The 7,356-nt window shown below is 46.3% G+C and overlaps 1 long non-coding RNA gene across 1 annotated transcript; it reads right to left on the reverse strand.

Annotated features, from left to right (window-relative positions):
* Positions 1–1,325: 1,325 nt before the first annotated feature.
* On the reverse strand, positions 1,326–7,229 carry LOC146435629 (uncharacterized). Its single transcript, XR_014853039.1, has 3 exons — positions 7,178–7,229; positions 1,851–1,928; positions 1,326–1,692 (listed from the first exon to the last, which is right to left on the reverse strand). It is a non-coding gene; the product is annotated as an uncharacterized LOC146435629 (long non-coding RNA).
* Positions 7,230–7,356: the final 127 nt, after the last annotated feature.

A 7,356-nucleotide genomic window follows, 5' to 3' on the forward strand; every position in this document is an offset into this window, starting at 1 on the left:
AGACTCAGCCCAGCTGGAAGTCTTCCTCCTGTGCACCGGGCATGCACACAGCCCCGTGACTCAGATGAACAAAACCCATGGATAATTGGATGCTGCAGGGATCCCACAGCAAGGAGGGGATGGGGATGGGGTTGGGCTGCCTTGCAGAGTTCAGCTTTCTCCCTCGGCCAGGAAATTTGCGGTGTAATTAAAATGAAATGTTGGCGTCTGTGTTGCACGTTGAAATATTGATGGAGAGAGGCATAAAGCATTTTATGAACGCAGGCTTCCATTTTGTGATTTACTGCCCCCAAACACTGCTTTCACAGAATCTACTTGGGAAAAAAAGGGGAGAGATGAAAGAGCAATAGGGGTTTTATCGCTGCAGAAAATGGGAAGGGAATTGGACAAAGTTAAATACAATGTATTGAGATAGTCTGGCTCTGAACTTCAGATACAGCAGGAGCTCACTCACACCTGGAAAAGGTCCTCTGAAGTCCATGGATGGCTTTTTCCCCTTCCCTCGTGCCCATAGCAATGCTGGGAAGGGGCTATACTGCTTTTAAGCGCAGTTAAAAAGGGGTCAAGCCCCTATTCATAATGAGACTTGGAGTGAAGTACTCACAGCTGTGTGGGAAGGCACAGGAAGGACTCTCCATCACCTTTACCTGCCACTCTCTCTTTATTGCTCAGCCCCACTAAGTACAGCTCGGCCAAAGGGAACTCTGGGTCCTTCCTTATTTCAAAAAAGGGGATGAGGAAATATTCAGAGAGTATTTAGTTAATGACCTAATTACAGCACAGGCTAAAACTGAGGCCTTTGCTGTAGCAAGGCCTCAGTTTTATTGCCTCAAGTTTAATTGCCACAGAAATGAGTGGCAAATTTGCCTCCAGGATGAGCGAAATCCTAAATCTGAGTCAAAGATGAGAAATGCACAGAAGCACTTGAGTCTGTAGGTTGGCAAGTCCCAGGCTCCTTGCTCCCAGCCCCAGCCACTGTCATGGACAGACCCTGGCAGGGCAGTACAACACACCAAGGGTCTGAATCACCCCTTGAGACTCATTCAACCTGTCTCTCTTGACTACATGGGTGAGATGAGGTGCCCAAACGTTCCACTTCAAGGGTCTACACTGGTTTGGGCTCAGCCCAGCTCCCACAGCTGGAATATTCTCTTGCTATTTGATGCAGGCATAGCTTTGTCTCACTTATTTTAATTCCCATTTCTTCCAAAAATGAAGTTCATTAGACTTCAGCTTTACATTGTCTATATATGTTTCTTTCAAGTTCCATTTCCTTTGCTAAGCTTAAGAACTTGCCTTTCTGAGCCAACTTATAAACAAAAAATTGACCCTACCTTTGAATTCCAGTGTTTACAGGTAGAGCTTTGCACCCCTGGCACAAAACAGCTGTTGTCCCACATGCTGAGGCAGAAGAGGAAAAAAACAGAAGCAAAACCAACCAGGTTGAATACTCAAAGCTGGCTGGGTAGAAATGTCTTTACTAACTACCCATCTTGTGAAAATACATTCCATTTTAAAGTTTGAACCTGTTTTAACATAGAGATGGGACATCCAACAGGGCTACTTCCTTGCAAGATGAATTTTTATATTCCATGCTCCCTTTACAAGTAATTCACTCAGAGCCATGCAACAAAATACTTTATGAAGCCCCTCGATTTACTGGTTCCTCAGCAGAAAACATCAGTGAGCGGTCTGTGGAAAATTAAATATATGCACATATTGAGAAAAACAGTAAGTGATAGATACCACTCAATGAAGTTTTATGTGACCAATTGCTGTTGGTGGATATGTGATTTAAAATCTGCATTAAATATCTGAAGCTTTAACTAATCACTGTATAAATAACTTACAGTGGTGGCGCTAGGCAAATGACCGATTTTCATCTTCTCAGCAGACCCGTATCAACAGAGGTGGATCCAAGTTAAGATCTGCAGGAGGAGGGAAAAGAAATTCATTCCAGGAACACCACTGGAAAACCAGAGAGCAAACCACAAAAGCTGGAGTAGAGCAGACTGCAAGGAGCAAAAGTATCATCTCCAACACCCACAGCGCTGTGGGGAGCAAGTGCCAAAAGGTCGGAGAGACACAGAGAAATTATCCACTGCACAATCCCTCCCTGGGTCATCCATAGGATTGTTAACAGGAGACAAATCCACCACCCCCAGGACACTCAGTGGGGATTGGAGGATGACATTGTATAACCCAAGAGCAGGGGACAAACTTCAACATTTCATGAGGCCTCTCTGAGTCCTTTCAGCTCTTCAATCTAAATCATATTAATCTGACAAAAGGAGGAATTGCTTCAGGGCAGATTCACCAGGCAGGAAGGAAATTACATGACTTCCCAACATGACCGTGTACAGGAATGTTCAGGATATAACCTCACAGATGAGCAAGGACAGCGATACCCTCTTATTTTGGGGAGCAAGGGTGAGCATGCAGCTGTGGCTCCCCAGGAAAACACCAGATGTTTGGCTGGGTTGGGAAACATTTCCAAGAAGCGTAACTCCTCCTTCCTGGTTTTGAGGCTGTGCATACAGGTTTGGCCAATTTAGGGTTAGCTGTGTGCAGATGTGATTCCACCACTGGCCAAGTTAATTGTTAGGAGGAGGAAGGTAATTCAGACATTGATATATATTGATCTTCACTTTCTCTCCTTTGTGACCCAAGACACATTGGCGTATTCCTTACAAAATGAGGATAATCATACATTATTTACCACCTTTAAAGAGCATGCTGTCTCCTTTTTCCCCAAGGATAGTCACTTGGGATAAGGAAAGGAGCTGAAACTACTACCCATCTTCTTTAACCAACACACCAACAAGGTGCAGGGAGAAGAAGAAAGAAAAATATCAAGGTCAGTTTTCACTGGGATGAGGAAGGAAAGTGCCCTTTTACTGTCCCTTTTGGCTCCTGCTCCTGATGTTGAAATCCAAGAGCTAATGAAGATAGATGGGTTCATCCATACTGTTGGGGTCTGGATACTAATGAATATTATTTAATGGTCAAGAGCTGTCACGGGGCACATTGATTAATTAGCAGAGTTAGGAGGAGAGTGACTCCACCAGCACATCAGCTACTAATAATAGAACCCAAATCAGGCGGGAAGCGTAGCCAAAAGGATGAGGCAACTGTAGGCTCACAGCTCACCTTCACTGCAAGGAACAAAGGCAAAAACCTCTTGCAGATGGATTTTTTTGCATCTCCCACGCCCTGCTAGGAAAAGATGTGTTGTTACACAGTCAGGTGTCCTCAGGGAGGACCAGTGCAGGTGGAGGTGACCAATCCACGATCGTGACTGTGGATCGGCGCTGGAAGAGGTCAGCAAGCGGATGCTACTTTTCCCAAAGGATCTGCTGTTCCCTTTCTGCAAGGGGATCTACACCCCTTTCAGACCTGACAAGAGACCCCTTCACAACAACTTTCTACCTTTTGAGGATATAAACTCTCACTGACAATTGAGTCTTAAACATTTTGAGGCCTCCATCTCTCCTTTCTTCAGTTTCCCACCTCTACAAATAAAACGTCCCTCCATCCATTTCAGGAATAATCTAGTCAGAACACAAAATCTCTCTCCCTGTGTGTCTACACACCCTAGGAAAAAAAACCAAACAAAAAACAAGCCCACAACAAGCAGCTTGTTATAGAAGTTTTCTACACTACTGGAAAACAAACCAAAAAACGAATTAACAAAAGTGACCCCTGGGAGAGGAGAGCTGCACTTACGATAAGCTTCCCAGGTGTCTGGAGGAGTGCAGGGAATTATGATGAAATAGCTATATCACATGTACACACATTTGTTAGAGCACACACAGACACAGCTGGGAGACACTGACAGCTCTGCAGAGTAAGACTAATTTCTTAGCACTGAAAATCATCTTGGCGGAAGGTTTAGGAGTAAAAATTATCCAGCCAATCTGACAGAGTGGTCATAATTTTGGCATCTAACATCTCAGTCATGCCTGAGCCACAAATTATTGTTCTGCCTCAGCAGAAAGCAGAAGTCTTCATGCTTTTTGTTGACATGGCAGACTTGATCACTGGCTACAGAGGTTTGGAAAATAAGACAGGTGGGTTCTGCACCATGCTTGCTGCCAGTGAAGACAGAGGCACAGGGCAAACAGGGGAAAGATCCTGGCCTCTTCCCCACTTTCCTGGCTTCCCACAAGCTCTAAAATACCCCTTCTGGAGCTCTATAAGGGAAAAACCAGAATTCCATGCACTAAAGCATAGCTAAATCTGCCAGCAGGGTAAATGGAAGTAAGTGGAATAAAAACCAATCTAGTATCCCTTAGACTAAATCTGAAGTATGTGTCAGGTTGTCCCTCAAATTTCATCAGAAGATGGTACCATAAAGACAGCAAAAAAACTTCTCCCCAACTCCTCCCTCCCGATAATAAACTGCACCCAAAACATGACCCAGAACTGCAGCACCTAGAGTCAGATTTTTCTGGTTTGTAGCCCACAATGCAGGTATTTTACAGCATTAATTAACAAAAGCTATGCACCACTAATCAAAATGGGAGCCTGGTGTTGCAGTCCACACCTAAGCTCCAGACACAACAATTCAGATCCCAAATTTTGCTGTGCAGATGAGGTGGGTAAGACACACCATGTGGGTTCTCCACTCCTTGCCCCTCACAATAGCCACATCTGTGCACTGGAGAACTGCAGTGCCACAAGGAGGGTGCCCAAAACTGCAAGTGCTTTTAAATGCACTTGCATTTAAAAATGCCCTATGCTGAGTTTGCCCACAAAAACAAGACTGAATTCCGGAGGAGCTGTTGGGGTGAGGCACTCTCAAACCCTCCAGCTGATTTAAGGCATCTGTCAGTTACCTGCTTAAGGTGCAGAGCAGCTGCAGTCACCAGGCTTGAGTGAATCAGCCTCACCTGTTCCATTGTGCATCAGAAGAGACAGCTGAGTTATCACAGAGCTCCTTCTGGCCTCAGGCTCCGGTCTGCAGCACCACCACAGAACGTGCATTTATTTCCATGCTGGGCATTTGTTGTAAACTGCTGATCAATACCTGGAGCAAAACCCTCCCTTTGCTGAGTGATGCTGCTGCTACTGCCCAGAGGTTGCTTTTTGGCCCTGCTGGCTTTAGTCCTTGCTGCTATAGTAGGCAATACCACATCTCCCATTTTCCCTGGGGCTGTTCATCCTTTTTGTTATTTCAACAGGAATAGGAGTTTGGGGAGAAAGTTTGTGTTTCGTCCTCCCTCTTCTTCTGCCCTTGGCCATTGGGTCTGTTCCTTCTCTACCTTGCGGGCAGTTGGCTGAGGAGGGGACAGTAGCCATTGAGTAGCTCTACTGGGCCTGACGATATGTCAGAGTTGGATATCCCAATAGACCCTCACACTGGAAACCCACCCACCCATGAACAAACATTGTCTGCCCCCATGGGACACACTTCTGCTCCTCTCCTTCCCTTTGTGTGACCAGCATGAAGACCAGCCTCTCCAAGGACAAGGACCTTCTGAGGAGCTCATGGCTGAGAGAAAGCCTACAATACACAAAACCCCAGAATGGTTTGGGTTGAAAAGGACTTTAAAGACCATCCAGCTCCAAACCCCTGCCACAGGCAGGGACACCTTCCACTATCCCAGGTTGCTCCAAGCCCTGTCCAGTCTGGCCTGGGACACCTCCAGGGATGGGATAGCCTCAGCTTCTCTGGACAGCCTGTGTCAGGGCCTCACCACCCTCACAGGGAACAATTTCTTCCTAATATCTCATCTAAATCTTCCTAGCATCTAATCTAAACCTAGACCCTTCCAGAAAACAGTCAGGTCTCTTTCCCAGCACAGTCCTTCTTCCCAACACTGCAACAGTGTCACCAACGTCTTCACTCCCCAGGGTGCCTCAAGCAGGCACCCAGTGAAAGCTCTCTTGCCACAGGACAGCTCTGAGATGATAACACAGGATGGCTGGTGCCACCAAGCAATGTTCCCCAGGAGCTTACAGCACCAGTGATTTTCTGCTCTGGGTCAGAAACAACCTCCTCCCTTTCTCCTTCCTCCCCTTCAGCTCCAACACTTTGGCTTTGCAAGGTTGTAAACACTGAGGAGTTTTTTGCAAGACGAGTCCAAGGTACTACTCAGACAACCTTCGCCAGCACTACAGAGGGATGTCAGTAGAAGTCCAAGAGCTGAAACAAACCACCACAAGTGACAGGTCCCTCCTTTTGAGCGCCAAACCCTTCCAAGCAAGACACAGCTGTTGCAGGGGAGCCAGCTGGAATCACACACAGTTCCATTTTGCTGTAGCACATCCACAGACTTCCCAGCCCAGGAAGTGAATCAATGACACTTTGCAGTATTTCATCTCTCCCCTCCTTGCCGTGCCTGCCTCAGGAATTCTTTATCCCCTGACTTTGAAACTAGCTGCTCCGTTATCTAATTTGCTGCCCCTGGTGGGTGAGGCACAGTGGCATTTTGGGCTCTTAAGATTGCCACGTACACAATTTTTCCATTAATTCTGATCCTGCTTCGAACAAACAGTGCAGACAGCATGGTCCAGTGGTCCTTCCCACTAATAGCAAGAACAAGCAGAGCAGATGAATTCAGTTTGTGAGAAGCAGCACAAAGCTCATTAGGCTGGGGAAGAAGAGAGGTGGTAATGTAAATAAGAGAGTAACCTCATCAAAAGAGTATGTTTAATGCTAACAAGGAAAAAAAAAACCAGCACTGCACCTGACATGAATATCATGAGTTTCCAGTAGCAGGTTCTGCACTAAGAAAAATGCAAAATTTGGCAACGTATCTTCAGCAGCTCCCCGTACACCACACTCCGTGCCTGGATACCCCATGCTTCCAGCAGTGTGCTTCCACACGTCCCCAGCTCACCTAGCGCCCTCCTGGGAGGGTTGGAGATGAAGCTGAGCACCCGAGCACATTCCCACACACAATCTGTGAGAGACAGGCACATCCCACAGCCAGCAGGGGGGCATTTCTCACAAAAAATACCCCAAACCACTCCATCTGCTCTCTCAGTCCTGATCAGAGGAAAAAAAATGTACTACAATGAAACATCACCCAAAAGCAGATTTGGGAAATAAAATTTACAACTGTAGCGTAGAGCAAAGCTCCTAAAATTGTCCACTGTCCCCTCTATCACCTCATCATGTGCCATGGCCCATAAGCTGCCTGCCTCCAAGGAAATCGCTGCTTTAGCATACCTTTTCTCCTCTCAGCATCTTCTTCGTGTTACAGTCACTCCTTCCTTCTGAACCATCCCCAGGTGTTAAATACCTTACTAATCTCTGAGCAACTGTTCTCACCTGGTTTTGTAGCCTGATGTTTCTGGTTCTGAGCAGAGGGTTGGTTTGCCCAAAAGCTTCCCTACCTTCTCAAATCC

This window comes from Lichenostomus cassidix, chromosome 6, assembly GCF_008360975.1.
Source record: "Lichenostomus cassidix isolate B80296 chromosome 6, HeHo_3.0, whole genome shotgun sequence".
Taxonomy (NCBI): domain Eukaryota; kingdom Metazoa; phylum Chordata; class Aves; order Passeriformes; family Meliphagidae; genus Lichenostomus; species Lichenostomus cassidix.